This window comes from Pseudophryne corroboree, chromosome 4 (genome assembly GCF_028390025.1).
Source record: "Pseudophryne corroboree isolate aPseCor3 chromosome 4, aPseCor3.hap2, whole genome shotgun sequence".
NCBI lineage: Eukaryota > Metazoa > Chordata > Amphibia > Anura > Myobatrachidae > Pseudophryne > Pseudophryne corroboree.
Window position 1 is genome coordinate 798,801,709 of NC_086447.1, and position 26,354 is coordinate 798,828,062.

A 26,354-nucleotide genomic window follows, 5' to 3' on the forward strand; every position below is an offset into this window, starting at 1 on the left:
CATAAGCCAAAATCTCACATAAGCCAAAATCGTAAGCACACATAGTCCATATCTCAAGAAAAGTTAGTCAAAATCTGTCCTATCTGGGCTCCGGGGAGTTCAAGGGAAATCGCAAGTAAAAATCGAACATAGCAAGGATCTCACCGTGTGTACACACCCTTACACTTTCTGCCCACATCTCTCTCTCCTGTTTCTGTCTCCCATCCGTCTTTTCACTCTGTACCCAATCCCAGAACTTAATTCATTCCTCACTTCTCTTTCTCTCTCTAGAGTCAATTTACTAAGCCTTGGAGAGAGATAAAGTGAACACAGCTATGAAGTATATTAATGAAGCAGTGAAAAGTGTGTAGAAGTGAGCCAGTTGAGAAGTTGCCCATGACAACTAATAAGCATTGAAGTAACATTTATCATTTGCATACTGTAACAGCAGCTAATTGGTTGCCATGGGCAACTTCTCCACTGGCTCACTTCTCCACTCTTGTCACTGCTTCATGAATAGACCCCAAAGTACCAATCAACCAGCTTCTAACTGCCATATTACATGCTATGTTTTATCTCCATTCATGCTGGGGGGATAACTGAAGCAGGCTGCAGTAAACACTGAAACTGGGTGCTGGGACACAACTGAAGCAGGCTGTAGGAAACACTGGAACTGGGTGCCGGGGACACAAATGAAGCAGGCTGTAGGAAACATTGGAACTGGGTGCCAGGGGGCACAACTGAAGCAGGGTGCAGAAACACTGGAACTGAGTGCCAGGGACACAAGTGAAACAGGCTGCAGGAAACACTGGAACTGGGTGCCAGGGGGCAAAACTGAAGCAGATTACAGAAAACACAGGAACTGGGTGCTGGGACACAACTGAAACAGGCTGCAGGAAACATTGGAACTGGGTGCCAGGGACACAGCTGAAACAGGTTGCAGAAAACATTGGAACTGGATGCCGGGGGCACAACTAATGCGGACTGCAGGAAACATTGGAACTGGGTGCCAGGGGGCACAACTGAAGCAGATTGCAGGAAACACTGGAACTAGGTGCAGGAAGCACAACTGAAGCAGGCTGCATGAAGTACTGGAACTGGGTGCCAGTGGCATAACTGAAGCAGGCTGCAGGAAACACTGGAACTGGGTGCCAGGGACACAGCTGAAACAGGTTGCAGAAAACATTGGAACTGGATGCCGGGGGCACAACTAATGCGGACTGCAGGAAACATTGGAACTGGGTGCCAGGGGGCACAACTGAAGCAGATTGCAGGAAACACTGGAACTAGGTGCAGGAAGCACAACTGAAGCAGGCTGCATGAAGTACTGGAACTGGGTGCCAGTGGCATAACTGAAGCAGGCTACATGAAATACTGGAACTGGGTGCCAGGGGTACAACTGAAGCAGACTGCAGGAAGCACTGGAACTGGGTGCTAAGCATTAATGGAGCGGTTGGTTCTAAATTGGAGTGGGAGAAGGGACCTTCTGATGTCACTAGGGGAAGAGACACTTCACCAGGGGGAGGAGCTACGGCCGTACAGGGCACCGGAAAAGTACCCTCGCGGGCTCGGTGGCTCGTTCCGCTTTGCTTCACTTGCCACCTGATTACTGGCATAAAAGGTCCCTTAGGCCACTTGGATCTACCATCTACCTTAATGGAGCAGGCTGCAGTGCTACAGGCTGTGAAGCAAAACAGGAGCAGGTTGCTGGAACACATTGAGGCAGAATACTAAGAAGCAATACTGGAGCAAATACTTAACCAAAAACCAGGGTACTGACAATGTGCTGTTAGCACTTTCTGATTTAAATAGGGCACCCTAAGTGCTGATAGGTTAGATGAAACAGGTGACAGGAGTTGTTGGGAGCTGGTGAGGCAGAACAAATCATGTGATACAATCCAAGATGCAGAACAGACAAAACTGCCGGAAGTGGAACACCAGCCACATTTACAGATAAGTGACTACTGACTTTGGGGATTACTCAGGTCACTAGTGGGGAGACAGATGGCCGCAAAGTGACAAAGCCAGATTCATTAGCGGAGACCAAACTCCAGTCTGTGACACTAATCCACTGTTACACAGTATTCCTCTGCTACATGTATGTGTCATCTTTTTAAATAACTGCTTACTCCTTTAATATAGTGGGTCAAAAAGTTAAGGAAAAAAATAATTTGCAACGTGTCAAGTAAAAGAATATGAGTCAATTAATATAATGTGTGGAGCAGCATGAGTCAGTATTATCACTATTTTCCACTGAATTACATTTCAATTTGTGTTAAACAGGAAACCAAGTGATACATTTACTCGTCTTTCCAACTAATCAAGAAGCACAGAATATTTGGAAGGTAAAAGGGAAGTTATTATCAAGTTTAATTTGAATGCATTGTGTAAAATTACAATTTGATGAAATCTGCAAACTGCTTTAAAAAATAAAAAATTTTATCTTACTGTAAAAAAAAATCAGACAAATACAGTTGTGTTCCTCCATTATCGGCAGCAACTATTCACACCCTCTCGTGATTAGTTGCGGGTTTATGCGCACTGACGCATTCCTAATGGAAGTGGGTGAGTACATATGTACCCACTCATAGCCGTGGCAAATGAACTGCAATTACAAATAATCGCAGGTCGGATGATCATGAGCACATCTGTAAGAGTGGCAGTTGGTCTCCACGGGTGTGGTATTGTATGCCGGCGGCGGGGCTCCCGGCGACCAGCATACCAGTGCCGGAAGCCCGAACGCCGGCATACTGACAGCATGGCGAGCGCAAATGAGCCCCTTGCAGGCTCGCTGCACTCACAACACTGCGGGCACGGTGGCGCGCTACGCTCACCACGCTATTTATTCTCCCTCCAGGGGGGTCGTGGACCCCCACGAGGAAGAAAAACTGTCGGTATGCCGGCTGTCGGGATTCTGGCGCCGGTATACTGTGCGCCGGGATCCCGACAGTCGGCAACCTGAATACCACCCGGTCTCGGGTGTGGCACCACTGACCCTGAGTTATGGCATTCTGATTTGTATCAAGTGAAGTATTTACTAAGAGACCAAGCTTTTTTTTTATTGTACAGTGTTGCACCTTAAAATCTTTGCATCTTACTAATACCCAAAATCCCTTTTGATCGAAAAAAATATCAAATATCAGGTACCTTCACAACTGTATACCTTACACCAGCATTTATAATACAACATAGTGCAAAGCTGAATTCTGGATTTTTATTCCCACATAAATGCACACTAAAGATAAGTACTGTAACATAGATTGTGAGATCTATTCATACAAACCAACGTAATATATCCAATTTCATTTTCAGGACTTGTCTATCACAGAAACATTCTAGAGTTTCAGACACCGAATACATGACTCACAGAGACAGGAAGGAGCCTAAAGGTGCAAAGGAAAAAGATTTATACAATACCAAATTCAATTTAAATAACCTACATGTCGAACATCTCATTATCCTTTCAACAAACTCTAAACATGACCAGACAGCTTGCATTGCCAGTGTCCTCAGATTGAATTTCCTCAAGCAGCTGAGATTACACTGCTTTAGGGTTGAATGTCTTTGTTTTGTATTCTTATAACTGTGGAAAATCCTTTATAAGCATACTTCCTTCAAACATACATTATCTACCAAATCTAACCTGAAGCATGAATGTTTGGCCTGAATTTTTTCCCTCAAAAAACTTGGCCGCTATCCAACAGTTGATGTTTTTTATACCCAAATGTTGTGCTAATTGAACATGTCTAATTTCTTCTACTATGGTTTCAAATGTACTGCAGATTTAAACTGAAAACAACATTTCTAACTTTGGCACAAACAGCCTTGTCTTGTAAGTTATACAAGCCATGGTTTCATTTTAACTAATTCTTGTTCTCTCTGTTTCTAATTCCCGTAATACGACTATAATAGCAAATCTTTAATCTCAGATTATTTTCAGTTAAACATATTTATCCCATCCAAAAGTCTACTAAGCATAAGCGCACAGTAAAAATAAAAACATACTTTCTTTACAAAACAATGAGAAAACTTTCTTGCAAGCAATTTGTATGCATTGGTTTGTTTATAGTAGCATTGTCTGAACACAATATATAATATATGTATATATCTGTCTCTCTCTCTCTCTCTCTCTATATATATATATATATATATATATATATATATATATATAGTGAAAGTAACGGGCGGCACTCCAGGGACTTCAATGCGTAGAGAACATAATATCAACGTTTCGATTTTATTCAAATCGTCATCAGGATATGAAATGCAATAAGACATACAAACATATATAGCTCACCATCACCCAAGACGCCAACCTCGCTTCCTCCCGCCCTTCCGCACACAGGGCGCCGGCGGCTAACAATGACATCACACGCTGAAACGCACGCATGATGCGTGTCACCGCCGTACAACATCCTGTTGCCTGGTAACGGGAGAAAACAGAGTATATACAATAAAAACTTTTTATACAAAAAAGCACAGGGCAATGTTCCTAATCAGTCCATTACAACATTATCCATAAACGACAATAGCAGTATGCAGACCCAGAACTGACAGAATTCATAATCCGATTTAAGAGAAATAATGAACAGTTCATATTACCACAATACAACGATCCCCATAAATTTTACAGGAAACTGTTCAACCCCAAATTCTCATTAAGACCATAGGGAGAAACTGTATTGAGGCGATGTATCCATCTAGCCTCTTTCTGAAGACGGGTTCTATCCCTATCACCTCCTCGTATCTTCTTCTCAACATGTTCAATTATTTTGTACCTGAGAGTAGCTAATCCATGGTTATACTCTCTGAAATGACGTGCTACCGGTTGTTCTTGGGACACCACAGTACCCTCCACAGCTTTTCTAATGGAGGATCTGTGCATGTTCATGCGCTCTTTGAATTGCCTTGTGGTCTTTCCTATATAGAAAAGACCACAAGGACAACTAATGAAGTAAACCACATGGGTGGTAGTACAGGTAAGTACCTGCCGTATAGCAATTCGTTTACCTGTATGGGGATGAGCAAACGAGACCCCTGTCTCTAAAAAACTACACGGAGTGCATCCATTGCACTTGTAGCACCCGGGTTTACGTTTTAAGAAAGTGCCCAGCATAGCAGAAACCTTCCTACCGGTAATGTCATTCTTAACCAGCCAGTCCTTAAGATTTCTATTACGGGAGAAGCTAGGTAATACCGACATGTTCTGAAACACTCTCAGATCAGGGTCGGTGGATACCAATGGCCATAACTTTTTGGTGTGCTTTACCAGGCGATCACTGCGTGAATTAAATCTTTGTACGAATGGAATTTTCTTCGTTAACGACACTGACTTACGATTTGCTGAATGCAAGAGTTCCAAACGTGAAATTGCAAGAGCCTTTTCCTAAGCTACCAACAAATCTGAATATTTATAGCCCCTGGTAAAAAACTGGGTGATCATGATGTCAATATCTCTTTTGGTGGATTCAATATTATCTGAAATCCTGTGTACCCTAAGACCAGTATATACATCGCTAGATGCTAATAACCTCCTGATCGCTAGCAACCCGTCATCCTGCGGAATACTGGTATAAAGGTTGACCACATCTAATGTACACAAAAAACATGGAGGTAAAGGTGATGGTAGTGAGTCCAACTTTCGTAGTAATGTCGTCGTATCTTTCAAGTGAGTGTCCTGTACCTGTATCACAGGCTGGAGAAAAGTGTCCAAGTACTTAGATACTTTATAGTAAATAGAATCTCGAGCTGCAATAATGGGCCGGCCCGGAGGCCGGATCGGATCCTTGTGAATTTTAGGGAGGGTGTAGAGCACAGTGGCCACAGGATTATCCTGTATAAGTGTTTTTTTAACCGCTACAGTAATAATATTCTCGTTTACCACCTGTGACAATACACCCTCCATTTCATGATTAAATACCCCAGTCGGATCACACGACAATTTACGATATACATTCAAATCTCCCAATTGTCGGTAGACCTCAGAGCAATATTTATCTAAATCTTGAATTACTATTCCGCCCCCTTTATCAGCGGGACGGATAACAATGCTACGATCTTTACTCAGCTGGTCCAAAGTTTCCCATTCCTCTTTGGACATATTTGCTGCAACAGGGGTATGCATATCAATAGAATGTTGTTCCAACCGACGTTGAAAACATTTAAGAGATGCGTTAGTCGTATAAGGATCAAAGGTAGATCTGGATTTAATTGATACAGGCAGACTCTCAACACTGGATGTAGTAGTGTGTGATTGAAAATATTCTTTGAGACGAAGATTTCTGTTAAACCGATAAGAATCCAGTTTCCACTGAAAATTATCGTGGTCACACGGAGGGACAAATGAAAGTCCTTTGTTCAAAATGTCCAATTCTTTACTTGTCAGCGTTCTATTTGATAAGTTGAAAACTAGGTCTTCTTGGACTTGTTTTGCTTCCCTTTTGCGGATCCGGAAGCACTGTTGCCCCCTCCTCGTTTTGCAACGTTTTTGACACCACGCTGAGTGCGTGTACTCATCCCTAAAGGGGGTTTACCCGTGGTGGCATCCTCAGATTCATTATGCGTTGAAGCGCCCCCACTAGATGTTTCCGTATCACCCGGGAATTTGCGGAATTTCCTCTGTCTGGAACGAAACGAGGTTTTATTAGCAGGAGTGGGGTTATAAGCCCATGTGTAGACTCTGTTCTCAGCATAGTCCCGCTGTACTGTAGCCAGTTTATCACGCTTAAACTTGACCAAATTTCGTCTATATGTATCAATTTGTACTGTGAGTTTTTCTATCCAGCCATTAGATATATCAGAGGTTAATTTGTCCAGATGTAAGTCCACAAAGGTATTAATCTTGGACTTAACTAACTGTAATTCCCTCGCCGATTCCTCAACCACCAACAGGATTAGGTCAAGGCTGCATTTATTTAAGATTGCAGCCCATTTGCGGCAAAAATCGCTGCTAAATTTTCCAATTGTTGGGGAATTCCTAATGCGAAACCCCCTAGGAATCTGACTGCTCCGGTGGTAGTCGGACAACGTAATGTCGTGCAAGAGGAAATGAACCTCCTTCTTTTTTAAACGTAATAATTGAGTAAAAAGTTGTTAATTACTTTCATCACCTCCAGTAAACAGTAAATTCTCCTTAAATCTAATGGATTCCGCGTCCGCATCCGAGAAACTCCAAGTTTCTCTTACAGGTAAAGTAATGTCTCTGATACCACTTGATTCGGCCATGTCAAAATACAACCAGATAATCACTGTTTAAGGACCAGAATAGGGATAATCTCCACTGTATAAAAACAACAAAAGTCACTGAGTCCGATGAGTCATATAGAAAAATACAAGCAAATGGGTGCCATGCCCAAGGTACAGTACAGCAATGCTACTTGATGGCAGCCAGTGTAGATGTCCTTAATATTATAACGGAATTGCAGCCGGCACTCACAGTACAAGATACAACAGGCCCAGGTGCCTGCCCCGATGTAGAGACACCACGGTATAGTGAAAGTAACGGGCGGCACTCCAAGGACTTCAATGCGTAGAGAACATAATATCAACGTTTCGATTTTATACAAATCGTCATCAGTATATGAAATGCAATAAGACAAACAAACATATATAGCTCACCATCACCCAAGACGCCAACCTCGCTTCCTCCCGCCCTTCCGCACACAGGGCGCCGGCGGCTAACAATGACATCACACGCTGAAACGCACGCATGATGCGTGTCACCGCCGTACAACATCCTGTTGCCTGGTAACGGGAGAAAACAGTATATACAATAAAAACTTTTTATACAAAAAAGGACAGGGCAATGTTCCTAATCAGTCCATTACAATATTATCCATAAACGACAATAGCAGTATGCAGACCCAGAACTGACAGAATTCATAATCCGATTTAAGAGAAATAATGAACAGTTCATATTACCACAATACAACGATCCCCATAAATTTTACAGGAAACTGTTCAACCCCAAATTCTCATTAAGACCATAGGGAGAAACTGTATTGAGGCGATGTATCCATCTAGCCTCTTTCTGAAGAAGGGTTCTATCCCTATCACCTCCTCGTATCTTCTTCTCAACATGTTCAATTATTTTGTACCTGAGAGTAGCTAATCCGTGGTTATACTCTCTGAAATGACGTGCTACCGGTTGTTCTTGGGACACCACAGTACCCTCCACAGCTTTTCTAATGGAGGATCTGTGCATGTTCATGCGCTTTTTGAATTGCCTTGTGGTCTTTCCTATGTAGAAAAGACCACAAGGACAACGAATGAAGTAAACCACATGGGTGGTAGTACAGGTAAGTACCTGCCGTATAGCAATTCGTTTACATGTATGGGGATGAGCAAACGAGTACCCTGTCTCTAAAAAACTACACGTAGTGCATCCAGTGCACTTTTAGCACCCGGGTTTACGTTTTAAGAAAGTGCCCGGCATAGCAGAAACCTTCCTACCGGTAATGTCATTCTTAACCAGCAATTCCTTAAGATTTCTATTATGGGAGAAGCTAGGTAATACCGACATGTTCTGAAACACTCTCAGATCAGGGTCGGTGGATACCAATGGCCATAACTTTTTGGTGTGCTTTACCAGGCGATCAATCTTTGTACGAATGGAATTTTCTACGTTAACGACACTGACTTACGATTTGCTGAATGCAAGAGTTCCAAACGTGGAATTGCAAGAGCCTTTTCCTTAGCTATCAACAAATCTGAATATTAATAGCCCCTGGCCAAAAACGGGGTGATCATGATGTCAATATCTCTTTTGGTGGATTCAATATTATCTGAAATCCTGTGTACCCTAAGAAATTGAGAGAACGGAAGACCTTTTTTGGTTGATAGTGGATGTTGACTGGAAAAATGCAATACATTATTCCTATCAGTAGTTTTTCTGAACAAGCCGGTATGTAACTGCCACTGATCAAGTGTTAATTTTACATCTACATTTTACATGTCATTGTTAGCCGCCGGCGCCCTGTGTGCGGAAGGGCGGGAGGAAGCGAGGTTGACGTCTTGGGTGATGGTGAGCTATATATGTTTGTTTGTCTTATTGCATTTCATATCCTGATGACGATTTGTATAAAATCGAAACGTTGATATTATGTTCTCTACGCATTGAAGTCCTTGGAGTGCCGCCCGTTACTTTCACTATACCGTGGTGTCTCTACATCGGGGCAGGCACCTAGGCCTGTTGTATCTTGTACTGTGAGTGCCGGCTGCAATTCCGTTATAATATTAAGGACATCTACACTGGCTGCCGTCAAGTAGCATTGCTGTACTGTACCTTGGGCATGGCACCCATTTGCTTGTATTTTTCTATATGACTCATCGGACTCAGTGACTTTTGTTGTTTTTATACAGTGGAGATTGTCCCTATTCTGGTCCTTAAACAGTGATTATCCGGTTGTATTTTGACATGGCCGAATCAAGTGGTATCAGAGACATTACTTTACCTGTAAGAGAAACTTGGAGTTTCTCGGATGCGGACGTGGAATCCATTAGATTTAAGGAGAATTTACTGTTTACTGGAGGTGATGAAAGTAATGAACAACTTTTTACTCAATTATTACGTTTAAAAAAGAAGGAGGTTGATTTCCTCTTGCACGGCATTACGTTGTCCGACTACCACCGGAGTGGTCAGATTCCTAGGGGGTTTCGCATTAGGATTTCCCCAACAATTGGAAAATTTAGCAGCGATTTTTGCCGTAAATGGGCTGCAATCTTAAATAAATGCAGCCTTGACCTAATCCTGTTGGTGGTTGAGGAGTCGGTGAGGGAATTACAGTTAGTTAAGTCCAAGATTAATACCTTTGTGGACTTACATCAGGACAAATTAACCTCTGATATATCTAATGGATGGATAGAAAAACTCACAGTACAAATTGATACATATAGACGAAATTTGGTCAAGTTTAAGCGTGATAAACTGGCTACAGTACAGCGGGACTATGCTGAGAACAGAGTCTACACATGGGCTTATAACCCCACTCCTGCTAATAAAACCTCGTTTCGTTCCAGACAGAGGAAATTCCACAAATTTCCGGGTGATACGGAAACATCTAGTCGGGGCGCTTCAACGCATAGTGAATCTGAGGATGCCACCACAGGTAAACCCCCTTTAGGGATGAGTACACGCGCTGAGCGTGGTGTCAAAAACGTTGCAAAACGAGGAGGGGGCAACAGTGCTTCCGGATCTGCAAAAGGGAAGCAAAACAAGTCCAAGAAGACCTAGTTTTCAACTTATCTAATAGAACGCTGACAAGTAAAGAATTGGACATTTTGAACAAAGGACTTTCATTTGTGCCTTCGTGTGACCTCGATAATTTTCAGTGGAAACTGGATTCTTATCGGTTTAACAGAAATCTTCGTCTCAAAGAATATTTTCAATCACACACTACTACATCCAGTGTTGAGAGTCTGCCTGCATCAATTAAATCCAGATCTACCTTTGATCCTTATACGACCAACGCATCTCTTAAATGTTTTCAACGTCAGTTGGAACAACATTCCATTGATATGCATACCCCTGTTGCAGCAAATATGTCCAAAGAGGAATGGGAAACTTTGGACCAGCTGAGTAAAGATCGTAGCATTGTTATCCGTCCCGCTGATAAAGGGGGCGGAATAGTAATTCAAGATTTAGATAAATATTGCTCTGAGGTCTACCGACAATTGGGAGATTTGAATGTATATCGTAAATTGTCGTGTTATCCGACTGGGGTATTTAATCGTGAATTGGAAGGTGTATAGTCACAGGCGGTAAACGAGAATATTATTACTGTAGCGGTTAAAAAAGCACTTATATAGGATAATCCTGTGGCCCCTGTGCTCTACACCCTCCCTAAAATTCACAAGGATCCGATCCGGCCTCCGGGCCGGCCCATTATTGCAGCTCGAGATTCTATTTACTATAAAGTATCTAAGTACTTGGACACTTTTCTCCAGCCTGTGATACAGGTACAGGACACTTACTTGAAAGATACGACGACATTACTATGAAAGTTGGACTCACTACCATCACCTTTACCTCCATGTTTTTTGTGTACATTAGATGTGGTCAACCTTTATACCAGTATTCCGCAGGATGGGGGGTTGCTAGCGATCAGGAGGTTATTAGCATCTAGCAATGTATATACTGGTCCTGATGTTGATTTTTTTATTCAGTTGTTAGAATTAACGCTGAAACGAAATTACTTTCTTTTCGATGGGCAGTGGTACCTTCAGTGCCAGGGTTGTGCTATGGGGTCCTGCGTGGCCCCTGCTTTTGCGAATGGGTATATATTTGACATAGAACGGACCATCTTTTTTCAGGATTCGCATATTGCGTCCAAGATTTTGCTGTTTGTCAGGTACATTGATGACCTGCTGGTTATCTGGTTGGGTGAGGAAGTTGAATTCCATCAATTAATGTCATATGCTAACAGTTGCAATGAATTCATTAAATTTACATATAGTATCAGTAATCTAGAGGTTAATTACCTAGACGTAAAATTAACACTTGATCAGGGGCAGTTACATACCGCCTTGTTCAGAAAAACTACTGATAGGAATAATGTATTGCATTTTTCCAGTCAACATCCACTATCAACCAAAAAAGGTCTTCCGTTCTCTCAATTTCTTAGGGTACACAGGATTTCAGATAATATTGAATCCACCAAAACAGATATTGACATCATGATCACCCAGTTTTTGGCCAGGGGCTATAAATATTCAGATTTGTTGATAGCTAAGGAAAAGGCTCTTGCAGTTCCACGTTTGGAACTCTTGCATTCAGCAAATCGTAAGTCAGTGTCGTTAACGAAGAAAATTCCATTCGTACAAAGATTTAATTCACGCAGTGATCGCCTGGTAAAGCACACCAAAAAGTTATGGCCATTGGTATCCACCGACCCTGATCTGAGAGTGTTTCAGAACATGTCGGTATTACCTAGCTTCTCCCGTAATAGAAATCTTAAGGACTGGCTGGTTAAGAATGACATTACCGGTAGGAAGGTTTCTGCTATGCCGGGCACTTTGTTAAAACGTAAACCCGGGTGCTACAAGTGCACTGGATGCACTACGTGTAGTTTTTTAGAGACAGGGGACTCGTTTGCTCATCCCCATACAGGTAAACGAATTGCTATACGGCAGGTACTTACCTGTACTACCACCCATGTGGTTTACTTCATTAGTTGTCCTTGTGGTCTTTTCTATATAGGAAAGACCACAAGGCAATTCAAAGAGCGCATGAACATGCACAGATCCTCCATTAGAAAAGCTGTGGAGGGTACTGTGGTGTCCCAAGAACAACCGGTAGCACGTAATTTCAGAGAGTATAACCATGGATTAGCTACGCTCAGGTACAAAATAATTTAACATGTTGAGAAGAAGATACGAGGAGGTGATAGGGATAGAACCCTTCTTCAGAAAGAGGCTAGATGGATACATCGCCTCAATACAGTTTCTCCCTATGGTCTTAATGAGAATTTGGGGTTGAACAGTTTCCTGTAAAATTTATGGGGATCGTTGTATTGTGGTAATATGAACTGTTCATTATTTCTCTTAAATCGGATTATGAATTCTGTCAGTTCTGGGTATGCATACTGCTATTGTCGTTTATGGATAATGTTGTAATGGACTGATTAGGAACATTGCCCTGTCCTTTTTTGTATAAAAAGTTTTTATTGTATATACTCTGTATTCTCCCGTTACCAGGCAACAGGATGTTGTACGGCGGTGACACGCATCATGCGTGCGTTTCAGCGTGTGATGTCATTGTTAGCCGCCGGCGCCCTGTGTGCGGAAGGGCGGGAGGAAGCGAGATTGGCGTCTTGGGTGATGGTGAGCTATATATGTTTGTTTGTCTTATTGCATTTCATATCCTGATGATGATTTGAATAAAATCGAAACGTTGATATTATGTTCTCTACGCATTGAAGTCCTTGGAGTGCCACCCGTTACTTTCACTATACCGTGGTGTCTCTACATCAGAGGCGTCACTAGGGTTGGTGTCACCTGGTATGGTTACTCATGGTGTCACCCCCATGGACCGCCTTCCGTATCACATCACACGGAACCCTTAGTAATGTTTTTGTACTAGTTTTAGAGTACTTGTGTATGATATTGTGAGTCCAGGACTGCCGGGGAGCTTCTGGGAAGTTCAAGGGAAATCGCATGCGATCATCACATGTGATTCATCTTTCTGATGTATGGCCACCTTCAGATATGCACATTCATGCGGAAATCTGTTTCATTACAAAAAAATGCATTTGCAGACTCGCACTTACAGATGTATCCTCCTACACTCTTGCTGCGAGAGGCAGATTGTCCTGGTGCTGCCGCATCGCAGCATGCCATAGCCTCCCGCAGCTAACAAAGGGCCTAATTCAGACCTGATTGCAACAGCAATTGCATCACTCGTTGTCTCACTTCCTGCAGCTTCCAGCATGCAGGGAGACGGATCTGCTGCTGCTATGGCCGCTGGAGAGGGACACTGTGCACTTAGGTCTCTATATTGGCTGGCTGCTCGCTGGATCTGCTGGGCAGGGCGGGCAACGCTACCCACGGGCCCGTGGTGCTTGCCAGTCTATTTTGCATGCCAAGCTCCGCCCCGTCGCGGACGGACTAGCGCATGCGTGGTCTGGATTTTGGACGGCACTGGGGGTATTCAGAGGGCTCTGCGGGGCAACGGGAGAAATTTTGCTGGAACGGGAGTTGGCAAGTATGATTTGGTATCACCCCATGGAAGGGAGACACACGGGTGCGGGCCGTACCCCCTGCACCTCCATCATGACGCCACTGATTATATATATATATATAAGGAGGATTTCGGCGGCACTCAGGAAAATAAAAAACACAGACGCAGCCACTTAAAGCAAGCCTTGCTTTAAGTGGCTGCGTCTGTGTTTTTTATTTTTCTGAGTGCCGCCGAAATCCTCCTTATATCCAGCAGTTTGGCTGCATTTTGCGGAAGGCAACGGGGACAGATATAAATATATTAGTGAGTGCCGGACCCTACAGAAATATATATATATATATATATATATATATGTTTAGAATGAAAAAAATTGCGCCACTTGTGAGGATAATATCACCTATGTGTTTATCTGGCAATTAAAAATAATAAATAGTTCAATATATATATATATATATATATATATATATATGCATCCAATAAAAACGTCACTCAGAGATAATATAATGAAAAGCTGGATGTATTAACGTTTCGGAGCAGCAAGCCCCGTCCTCTGTGGTTATTCTGAGGACGGGGCTTGCTGCTCCGAAACGTTAATACATCCAGCTTTTCATTATATTATCTCTGAGTGCCGTTTTTATTGGATGCATATCTTTTCACCTATTCTGGCACCGGAGGAAGCTGCTTTGATTGAGAGTGCCGGCTGACTTTGGACATGTATATATATATATATATATATATATATATATATATATATATATATATATAAAATAACACTCCACAAATCTATGGGCGTCAGCTAATCCCCAGGAGTACAGGGGTGGTAAATCCCTGGAGATATATTAAAATAGAAAAATGTTGAGGGGTTCTAAGCGACCAACAGTGTTTATACAGCTATTTAAAAGAATAGTACCCAGTGTATAAAGAATATATATACAATTTATTATGATCACAGGAGCCAATAAAAAAAAAAAAATGTTTCTAAAAATATTCACATCTGACATATACCAAAATAATTGGTTTCATAGGAACACAAAAACAAAAAATAAATAAATAAATAAATTCAAGATATACAAAGTATTAGAATAAAAGCACATAGATATAGATAAACGATATGTGTATATCTTATCTTGGATAGAGGTCATCAAGGGTTAGCCCAACGCGTTTCGTCTATGATAGACCCCTTGATGAAGTCTATCATAGACGAAACGCGTTGGACTAACCCTTGATGACCTCTATCCAAGATAAGATATACACATATCGTTTATCTATATCTACGTGCTTTTATTCTAATACTTTGTATATCTTGAATTTATTTATTTGTTTATTTATTTTTTGTTTTTGTGTTCCTATGAAACCAATTATTTTGGTATATGTCAGATGTGAATATTTTTAGAAACATTTTTTATTCTTTTTTATTGGCTCCTGTGATCATAATAAATTGTATATATATTCTTTATACACTGGGTACTATTCTTTTAAATAGCTGTATAAACACCGTTGGTCGCTTAGAACCTCTCAACATTTTTCTATATATATATATATATATATATATATATATATATAGCATAGTGAGTCCGGCACTCCTCCATGGAAATAAACTTGACCCGGTGCCCTCACAGTAACGAAGTACAATGTAGTCGAATGAAAGAAGGTGCGGCACTCAAGGCTCAGGATGAAGAATAAACGACAACTAGCATGTCTGCAACGTTTCAATCTTATTCAGATTTTCATCAGGCTTCCATAATGATACAAACAACTCTTACCTTTTAAGTATCCCTGCACCAAGTGACCGCCTCCCAATGCGAGCGTTCCCCACGCCGGCGGCACACCCTGATCACGTCACTGCATCTCCCACAGGTGTCCCCCAGCGTGGACTTAATCCCCGCCGTGGCACTGTCGGGTGACGCTGCAGCGCGTCATGTAAGCTCCGTCCAGCCCTGGTGTTCCCCCGTCGGAGGCGCTATGTAATGACGTCATCACACAGCTGCGGGATGCACGTCCACCCCACACATCTCCATAGCAACCGGAGACAACAAAGTGCGTGATCTATAATAAAAATAAGTATTGTCTAAAACCAACACCCCTCATGATGTATTATAAGAGTGAACAGCATGGCTGAACTACACAATCTGTTCTTATTAAAACGAAAGATCGGATCCTATATTTGCAAAGACAATACATTAAATCAGAAGTGTCCATGAGCGCATTGGTAACGACTATTAGATAATGTAATGCTGTAAAATAAGTCAAAATTATTGACATCTCTATTGCCATAATTGCATAACTATTGTTACCATTCAGCCATGTAGTCCACACTTACACAACTACACAAACATATTAGAAGCATACATTTACAATAAGGCTCCCAATGTTAATTTATCATTAAGTCCTTTTGGAGCCATAACTCCCAAGCGAATGATCCATTCGGTTTCCTTCTTAATCAGCAAGGCACCCCTATCACCACCCCTTCTGGAGGCCGGTATGTGGTCTATCATCCGATATCGTAGGCTTGCAAGACTATGGCGAGCTTCTAAAAAATGTTTCGCTACAGGTTGATCGCTTTCCCCGGTTTCCAAGGCCAATTTAATTGATGAGCGGTGCACCGCCATCCGTTTCTTGAATTTCTGTTGAGTCTTTCCAATGTAGGATAACCCGCACGGGGACACTATCTGATACACCACGAAGCTGCTGTTACAAGTCAAATGGTCCCTGATGATATATTTCTTTCCGCTATGTGGATGACAAAAAGTATCTCCACTAATGAGATACCATTACCTACAGGTTGTACAAGAACAACGTGTGCAGCCTCTTATCGGTCTTGAAAATAAATCTGATGATTCTGAACGAGTAATGGAGATATCATTTTTTACCAATATATCCTTCAGATTTTTTGATCTTGTGTAACATGGCATCAACTTAGTTTCAGTCAAGGGAAGTTCCTTGTCTGTTTTGATTAATTTCCAAAGATTCTTTGGTATTTTATTAATCTCGGTAGAATGTACGTTATAATTTACAACCCAAGGCATCTTATTCCCTTTGTTCTCCCGATAACATCAACTAGAAGCCATGACTAACAAATTTCTGCAAAGGGGTTACCCTCTTGGGTTACTGAAACAGGCACGAGCCCGAGCTAGATCCATGAATAGACAGGAACTATTACAGGAGAAAAAGCCCACTACACAGGCGATGAAGGTCCCTTGGGTAAACCAATTTAACACAGCCAGCAGAAGGACCTGTAAAAAGGTCAAACAGATGTGGCCGATGATAACAACTGACCCTAATCTACAAGTGTTAAAAAACAGCAGAATCATGCCATGCTATACCCGCAGCGCGAACATTAAAGATCTTATAGTCAAAAATGATGTGACAGGGTTCAAGTTGGCACAACCAATGACACATTTCCTGACACGCAAAGCAGGCTGCCACAAATGCCTGGGCTGCACTACGTGCAGCTATATGCTGACGGGGGATTCCATTTCACACCCCCATACAGGGAAAAAGATAGCGATCCGGAGGCCACTCACATGCAGCGCAGTGTTCGTCATTTACGTGTTAATTTGCCCATGTAGTCTATACTACGTGGGCAAAACACAATGCCTTTTCAAGGAGAGGATGGCCCAACACAGGTCCGCCATTAGGGCGGCACTGTTGTCGGGCAATAGTGAACAGCCGGTGGCACGCCATTTTGCTCAAATGCGCCACAGCTTGGCGTCAGTACGCTATAAAATAGTGGATCAGGTACCAGACTCACTGCGGGGTGGCCACAGAGCAAAAAAACTGCTGCAGTTAGAAGCCAGGTGGATACACAAACTGGACACAATCCACCCGCGTGGCTTAAACGAGTATTTAAGCCTAAATTGTTTCTTATGAGCTAGGTATGCCCAGTTTAGTTCTTGAGCCTATGGGGGGCTAAATGCTCCACTAGGGGTCAGAGGGACCTGTTTCTGGAATTTTGGGCTCTGAGATGTAATCCATTTACTTCCATTGGGCCGTCAGGTGCCTGCACTTGAGGAATACACGCTTGTAGACTAGGTGCAGATTTCTGAATATAGTAATATACAGCTGTTGTTAAGTTTATTCCTTCAACATCAACGCATCCTTCAGGGTTTCTCTGGAGGGTGAACTATGTATCTGACAGGAGTGAGAGATTCACGCACTTTGCATTTTAATTCACACACACGCTTTCCGCGGTGTGTGTCCTAAGCACTATGGGCACATATAATGTTTTATTGGTATATGCTATTTTTATTCATAAGCACTGTTTTCCACACAAGTGGTCATATTTTAACTGTTGTTTTCCAGTCTGTGATGTTGTGATGTTATGTTTACTGGTCCCCATGGCAACGTGTGCTCAACCCCCTGTGTTTACATCCGCAGCGGCCACGACGACCGGGCACGGAGTGACGTCACTTCCGGAGGACGGGGTTTGCCATACCCGGAAGTGCGGGTGCCGTGGGACGGGACGCCGCTGGCCGCGGCGGGGTCTGCCGGGCCTGGGGATGGTAAGTTATTTAAATGTTTTTTGCACTGCATGTCACACTTGTTTGCTGTGTCCTGAAGAAGGGAGTTCGTCTTCCGAAACGTTGACGACCCACATTAAACCACGTTGATCACTTTGTGAAAGTCTCCGAGTGCCGCCTTTCATTGGTGCTATATATATATATATATATATATATATATATATGTTCCAGGGACGTGCATTGAGGTAAATGGCTCAGGAGGCACTGGCTAGTACCAGAGCCAGATTTACACACACTATTTGAGCCCAAGGGTTCATGTGGGCATCATACACAGGTGCAACAGTATATACTGCTGGAAATTTGGTGAGTTTTAATTAGAGATGTGCAATAAAGATAGGCAGATGAGGCCATAGACTTTTTACACCAGAGTTTTGACTATAAAAATTATTAGAATAATGTAAAGAAGATATTTCTAACATATTCTTTGTATATTTGTATACTTTATACAGTCAGAACTCTGGTGCAAACATTAGTATGCCAGGAAAGGCTCTGCCTCACCCCACCGCACGTCACTGAAATATACATATATATAAATACAGTGGACAGAAAAAGTCTACACACCATTAATGAAACTGCAGGTATTTCTGATATCACACTTGAAATTTAGATACATTAGATCAGACCTTCTTCCATCTTTAATGAGACATTGTCACCAACAAGATGCAAGTGAAAATTAATAGACAATTTTTAGGAAAAATATATGAAATATAAAACCTACAATTCCTTAGTTACACAAGTATACACATTTTCATATGTTTTACAGTTAACCAATCAAAATCATAGCCATGCGCAAAGCAAATTTGCATACACACCTGCCAGCAATGAAAGTGGTTGTGATTAACCCCAAATAAAAATGAGCTGTTACTGTAGGATTTCCTCACAGTTCTTGGTTGCATATCACTGTCGTAATGTCAGCGTAATGGGCAGATTACTATCCAGTAATCCCACAGTTGGTCTGGCAGATGGAATTTGTTCCCGGACTGGGGTGGTGAAAAGGGATCCAAGCAGATCCCTCTGACGCCGACTCACTGTATGACCAGTAGCCATGTGCATGCGTAACCTAACGGGGATGGTAAGTATCACTGCTACTGTCGATTCTCTCTGCCTGCTCCTCTAGTACCATTTTCCTGTGAATCCCTGCCTCTGATCAGTGATACGATCCTGATCTCATAACAATTTTTTGTTTGTCAAGATTAAAAACATTTATGAAAAACCTCCATTTTGTTACCTCCAGTCGACCACCTTATTCTTTCATACTTGTTTCACACACTGCTGTCTAAGGCCTTACAGAGGTTATTATGGGGCTAATTCAGACCTGATCGTAGATGTGCTAAATTTAGCACATCTACGATCAGTCACACTGACATGCGGGGGGACACCCAGCACAAGGCTAGCCCGCCCCACATGTCAGTCCCTGTCCCGTCGCACAATTACAAAAGTATTGCACAGTGGCGATGATTTTGTACTTCAGGAGTATCTCCCAGCTAGCGCAGCTCCTGCGCACTGGCAGGGAGCTACTCGTCGCTGCCCGGGTCGCAGCGGCTGAGTGTGACATCACGCAGCCACCGCGGCCCGCCCCCCCAACGGTCTGGGCACGCCTGTGTTGCCCGGACCGCACCCCCTAAATGGCGGGTAAACGACGCCATCCCGTCCCCTCCCAGCGACCTCCTCTGCCTGTCAATCAAGCAGAGGCGATCACAGGGTTACGACATCCGTCAGTTGTCTGCCATGCGCCGGTGCACTGTGGCACCGGTGCATGCGCAGTTCAGTCCTGATTGCTGCTGTGCGAACACAGAACCGATCAGGTCTGAATCAGCCCCTATGTGTTTTTCACTTTTAATTCATGGGATTGGGATGAGACTGTCTATTCCTCCTTCAAGTGTTAACCAAAGTAATACCTGAGGTTGGAATGCTGTCCATGCTCCGTGAAGACTAGCCCACCACACACAGGCCCCATAAATGCTGACCCAAATCACATACGGAAAAAAACTAAAAGTAATTCATACAATGGTCAAAAAGGTTGTAACAGTATTTACAGTAAACAGTAAAATTAGATATTGTATAAATTATTCAATGTACAGCCAAGAATTAGATGAGGATGATGATAATACTAATAATAATAATAACTTTTATAGATGCATGTCTCAGCAGTCCCAAGCTCCTATGAGCTGAGCCCATTCTAGCTCTGATATTTATACTTATCTTAACAGATGATGTCATCAAGACTCATCTGTACATCCAATGGAACGTAACCTTGACATAATATGTGACGGCCTATGCATGTGACTTACCATTCATGGCCTTGGCTTATCTCCAACTCAGCTTTGTCCCTCATCCTCACTCTACTTAACTCTATATGACTCAATGTTCAGTGTCCATTTGAACTTTTAACTTCACCTTTCCGTTACTTACCCTACATGACTTGCTTAGTGGCCATCTTAACTATCTAGAGCAGGCTTGTCCAACCCGCGGCCCGCGGGCCACATGCGGCCCAAGTCGGCTAGTAATGCGGCCCAGGAGCAGCGCTGCAGCAGAGGTTTTTTTTTTTTTTCGAGTACGGACACCACATGTGAGGCTGAGCCGGCCCCAGCAGGCTGTCAGCACATCCTGATTGGATTGCTGCTGCTGGGACCAGCACCAGCTCACGCCCTCTCCGCTGTCAGTCACAGTGTAGCCCTCCTCCGCTGCATAGCGGCACACGTGACTGAGCAGCGCGAGAGTAGAGGAGCCCAGCGGAGAAGTTGGTTGTACAAGAACACGTAAGTGAGCCGGGGGTGGGTGTCTGTCCGTGGCCGCGCCGCTGTACAGTGTCCCGGGGGGGAATCAAGATCTGAAGTCCTGCGCCGCTGTACAGTGTCCGGGGAAGGGGGGGGGAAATCAAGATCTGAAGTCCTGCGCCGCTGTACAGTGTCCGGGGAAGGGGGGGGGGGGAATCAAGATCTGAAGTCCTGCGCCGCTGTACAGTGTCCGGGGAAGGGGGGGGGGGGGGGAAATCAAGATCTGAAGTCCTGCGCCGCTGTGGGTGTGGTATGGAAAGTCGACAGTAACTAGGTCGACAATGTCTAGGTCGACCACTATTGGTCGACAGTAACTAGGTCGACAGGGTCAAAAGGTCGACAGGGTCAAAAGGTCGACATGTTCTAGGTCGACAGGTCAAAAGGTCGACATGAGTTTTTAATGTTATTTTGGTGTCGTTTTCTTCGTAGAGTGACCAGGAACCCCAATTACTGCACCGCGTCCCCTCGCATGGCTCGCTTCGCTCGCCATGCTTCGGGCATGGTGCCTTCGCTCCGCTACCGCTTCGCTCGGCACAGATTACCGTTCCAATCGTAGTCCACGTGGATCGTTAAGTATGAAAAGGTTCAAAAAAAGAAAAAAATTGTGAAAAACTCATGTCGACCTTTTGACCTGTCGACCTAGACCATGTCGACCTTTTGACCCTGTCGACCTTTTGACCCTGTCGACCTAGTTACTGTCGACCAATAGAGGTCGACCTAGACATTGTCGACCTAGTTACTGTCGACTTTCAGTCCGGATCCCGCCGCTGTACAGTGTCCGGGGAAGGGGGGGGGGGAATCAAGATCTGAAGTCCTGCGCCGCTGTACAGTGTCCGGGGAAGGGGGGGGAATCAAGATCTGAAGTCCGTGGCCGCGGCCTGTCCTGTACAGAAATCCCTCCCGTAGTGCAGCAGAGAGGAGCGGTGGACGGAGACGGAGGCAGCGCTGCAGGAGCGGTAAGTATGTGTCTGTGTCTGTGTGTGTGTGTGTGTTTTTTTACAGCTACAAGGGGCACAGTACAAGGGCGCAGCTACAAGGGGCACAGTACAAGGGGGCAGCTACAGGGCCACAACTACAAGGGGCACAGTACAAGGGGGCAGCTACAAGGGGCACAGTACAAGGGGGCAGCTACAGGGCCACAACTACAAGGGGCACAGTACAAGGGGGCAGCTACAAGGGGCACAGTACAAGGGGGCAGCTACAGGGCCACAACTACAAGGGGCACAGTACAAGGGGGCAGCTACAGGGCCACAACTACAAGGGGCACAGTACAAAGGGGCAGCTAGTGCTACAGGGCCACAACTACAAGGGGCACAGTACAAGGGGGCAGCTACAGGGGCACAACTACAAGGGGCACAGTACAAGGGGCGCAGCTACAGGGGCACAACTACAAGGGGCGCAGCTACAGGGGCACAACTACAAGGGGCACAGTACAAGGGGCGCAGCTACAGGGGCACAACTACAAGGGGCGCAGCTACAGGGGCACAACTACAAGGGGCACAGTACAAGGGGGCAGCTACAGGGGCACAACTACAAGGGGCGCAGCTACAGGGGCACAGCTACAAGGGGCGCAGCTACAGGGGCACAACTACAAGGGGCGCAGCTACAGGGGCACAGCTACAAGGGGCGCAGCTACAGGGGCACAACTACAAGGGGCGCAGCTACAGGGGCACAACTACAAGGGGCACAACTACAAGGGGCACAGTACAAGGGGCACAGCTACAGGGGCACAACTACAAGGGGCACAGTACAAGGGGCGCAGCTACAGGGGCACAACTACAAGGGGCGAACGTCTTCCCGCGTCAGTGAGGGCATAATATTCATTCATTCGTTTGTAAGTATAATTTTCATTTTTATAGGTACCGACCCTTTTGGATTCTACTGGACAAGTGGACGTGACCGGCGTGGGATGTAGGTAAGTAATCTGTCTCTCATTCAGGTATCGTTACTGTTATTTTATGTGTGGCCCAAACCAAATTTTCATCTTCTAATGTGGCCCAGGGAAGGTGAAAGGTTGGACACCCCTGATCTAGAGCAATGTTTCCCAACCTCGGTCCTCATGGCACACTAACAGTCCTGGTTTTAGTGATATCCAGGCTTGAACACAGGTGACTTAATTAGTACCTCAGTCATTTTGATTTAACCATCTGTGCTGAAGCCTGAATATCACTAAAACCTGCACTGTTGGTGTGCCTTGAGGACCGCGGTTGGGAATGCCTGATATAGAGCTTCATAAGACATCTTACACTATTTCCACACTTTCCCATTCCTCAATATCCACTCCTTTATTAAACCATAACTACCTTAACATTCACATGTTGTTACTATATCTTAGTAAAGTATATTTTTTAGATATAACATCAGTTATTAACTTTATTGGTCCATACTGTATGTATTAACATATCTAAATAGCCAGCAATGGCTAAAGCATTACGGATGCCCAAAGAGTTAGATAATTAGATAATACCCAGATACATAATAAAACCTTTGAGTCTATAATCTGGTTTAATAACTATACTTCTGCTACAGTTTCCTTGACAAATACAGCAAAAAAATTCTGCCCATTAGTCCAAATGATGGAGACCTGCCCTCTGTTAGAAATAAACGTATATTGCCTTGTCACAGACGTGGTAAAAACATCAGGGATTACATTATCCATACAGACATTTCTAGATGAAGACTCCAGCAGCCAGCATCTTTTATCCAGAAAACTGGGGGTATATAAATGTCTGGCATGCATTACATGTGCATATATGGAAACGGGCAATACCTTTGCCCATTCCCATACGGGGAAAAGGATTCCTATTAGGCAAATTCTCACCTGCACTATGAAATATGTAGTTTATTTCATTCGCTGCCATTGCGGACTGTATTACATTGGGAAGAAATCCCGTCAATTTCGTGAACGTATAGCACAACATCGCAGTGCCATTAGAATGGCATTAGAAGGGAAAGATATTAAGCAACCTGTAGCTAAGAATTTTCGAGTTAGGAACCATAATTTAGCATCTTTGAAATATAAAATTATTGGTTCAGTATCTGAAGATAAAAGAGGTGGAAACCGAGATAAAATAAGATTTTACTCACCGGTAAATCTATTTCTCGTAGTCCGTAGTGGATGCTGGGGACTCCGTAAGGACCATGGGGAATAGCGGCTCCGCAGGAGACTGGGCACAGCTAAGAAAGATTTAGGACTACCTGGTGTGCACTGGCTCCTCCCACTATGACCCTCCTCCAGACTTCAGTAAGGATACTGTGCCCGGAAGAGCTGACACAATAAGGAAGGATTTTGAATCCCGGGTAAGACTCATACCAGCCACACCAATCACACCGTATAACTCGTGATAATATACCCAGTTAACAGTATGAACACAACAGAGCCTCTCAAAAGATGGCTCAACAATAACCCTTGTAGTTAACAATAACTATATACAAGTAATGCAGACAGTCCGCACTTGGGACGGGCGCCCAGCATCCACTACGGACTACGAGAAATAGATTTACCGGTGAGTAAAATCTTATTTTCTCTGACGTCCTAGTGGATGCTGGGGACTCCGTAAGGACCATGGGGATTATACCAAAGCTCCCAAACGGGCGGGAGAGTGCGGATGACTCTGCAGCACCGAATGAGAGAACTCAAGGTCCTCCTCAGCCAGGGTATCAAATTTGTAGAATTTTGCAAACGTGTTTGCCCCTGACCAAGTAGCAGCTCGGCAAAGTTGTAAAGCCGAGACCCCTCGGGCAGCCGCCCAAGAAGAGCCCACTTTCCTCGTGGAATGGGCTTTTACAGATTTAGGCTGCGGCAAGCCAGCCACAGAATGCGCAAGCTGAATTGTGCTACAAATCCAGCGAGCAATAGTCTGCTTTGAAGCAGGAGCACCCATCTTGTTTGGTGCATACAGGATAAATAGCGAGTCAGTCTTCCTGACTCCAGCCGTCCTGGAAACATACATTTTCAAGGCCCTGACTACGTCCAGTAACTTGGAGTCCTCCAAGTCCCTAGTAGCCGCAGGCACCACGATAGGTTGGTTCAAGTGAAAAGCTGGTACCACCTTAGGAAGAAACTGGGGACAAGTCCTCAATTCTGCCCTATCCATATGGAAAATCAAATAGGGGCTTTTACAGGACAAAGCCGCCAATTCTGACACGCGCCTTGCCGAAGCCAAGGCCAAAAGCATGACCACTTTCCACGTGAGATATTTTAAATCCACGGTTTTGAGTGGCTCAAACCAATGTGACTTTAAAAAACCCAACACCACGTTGAGGTCCCACGGTGCCACTGGAGGCACAAAAGGAGGCTGAATATGCAGCACTCCCTTGACAAATGTCTGAACTTCAGGCAGTGAAGCCAGTTCTTTTTGGAAGAAAATCGACAGAGCCGAAATCTGGACCTTAATGGAACCCAGTTTTAGGCCCATAGTCACCCCTGACTGTAGGAAGTGCAGAAATCGACCTAGCTGGAATTCCTCCGTTGGGGCCTTCCTGGCCTCACACCCCGCAACATATTTTCGCCATATGCGGTGATAATGTTGTACGGTTACATCTTTTCTAGCTTTTATAAGCGTAGGAATGACTTCCTCCGGAATACCCTTTTCTTTTAGGATCCGGTGTTCAACCGCCATGCCGTCAAACGCAGCCGCGGTAAGTCTTGGAACAGACAGGGCCCTGCAGCAGCAGGTCCCGTCTGAGCGGCAGAGGCCATGGGTCCTCTGTGATCATTTCTTGAAGTTCCGGGTACCAAGCTCTTCTTGGCCAATCCGGAACAATGAGTATAGTTCTTACTCCTCTTCTCCTTATTATCCTCAGTACCTTGGGTATGAGAGGAAGAGGAGGGAACACATAAACCGATCGGTACACCCACGGTGTCACTAGAGCATCCACAGCTATCGCCTGAGGGTCTCTCGACCTGGCGCAATATTTTTCTAGCTTTTTGTTTAAGCGGGACGCCATCATGTCCACATGTGGCTTTTCCCAACGGTTTACAATCAGTTGGAAGACTTCTGGATGAAGTCCCCAATCTCCCGGGTGGAGGTCGTGCCTGCTGAGGAAGTCTGCTTCCCAGTTGTCCACTCCCGGAATGAACACTGCTGACAGTGCTAACACGTGATTTTCCGCCCATCGGAGAATTCTTGTGGCTTCTGCCATCGCCGTCCTGCTTCTTGTGCCACCCTGTCGATTTACGTGGGCGACAGCCGTGATGTTGTCTGACTGGATCAGAACCGGCTGGTTTTTAAGCAGGGGCTTTGCTTGACATAGGGCATTGTAAATGGCCCTCAGTTCCAGAACATTTATGTGTAGGGAAGTCTCCTGACTTGACCAAAGTCCTTGGAAGTTTCTTCCCCGTGTGACTGCCCCCCAGCCCCGAAGGCTGGCATCCGTGGTCACCAGGACCCAGTCCTGTAT

The 26,354-nt window shown here is 44.2% G+C and overlaps 1 long non-coding RNA gene across 2 annotated transcripts in view; it reads left to right on the plus strand.

Annotated features, from left to right (window-relative positions):
* LOC134911789 (uncharacterized) overlaps positions 1-3,482 on the plus strand; it is a 34,284-nt gene extending 30,802 nt beyond the window's left edge. For both annotated transcript variants that reach the window (XR_010176840.1, XR_010176841.1), the window contains exons 4-5: positions 2,263-2,324; positions 3,292-3,482. This is a non-coding gene — a long non-coding RNA (uncharacterized LOC134911789). The remainder of the gene's footprint in view (positions 1-2,262; positions 2,325-3,291) is intronic.
* The last annotated feature ends 22,872 nt before the right edge of the window (positions 3,483-26,354 follow it).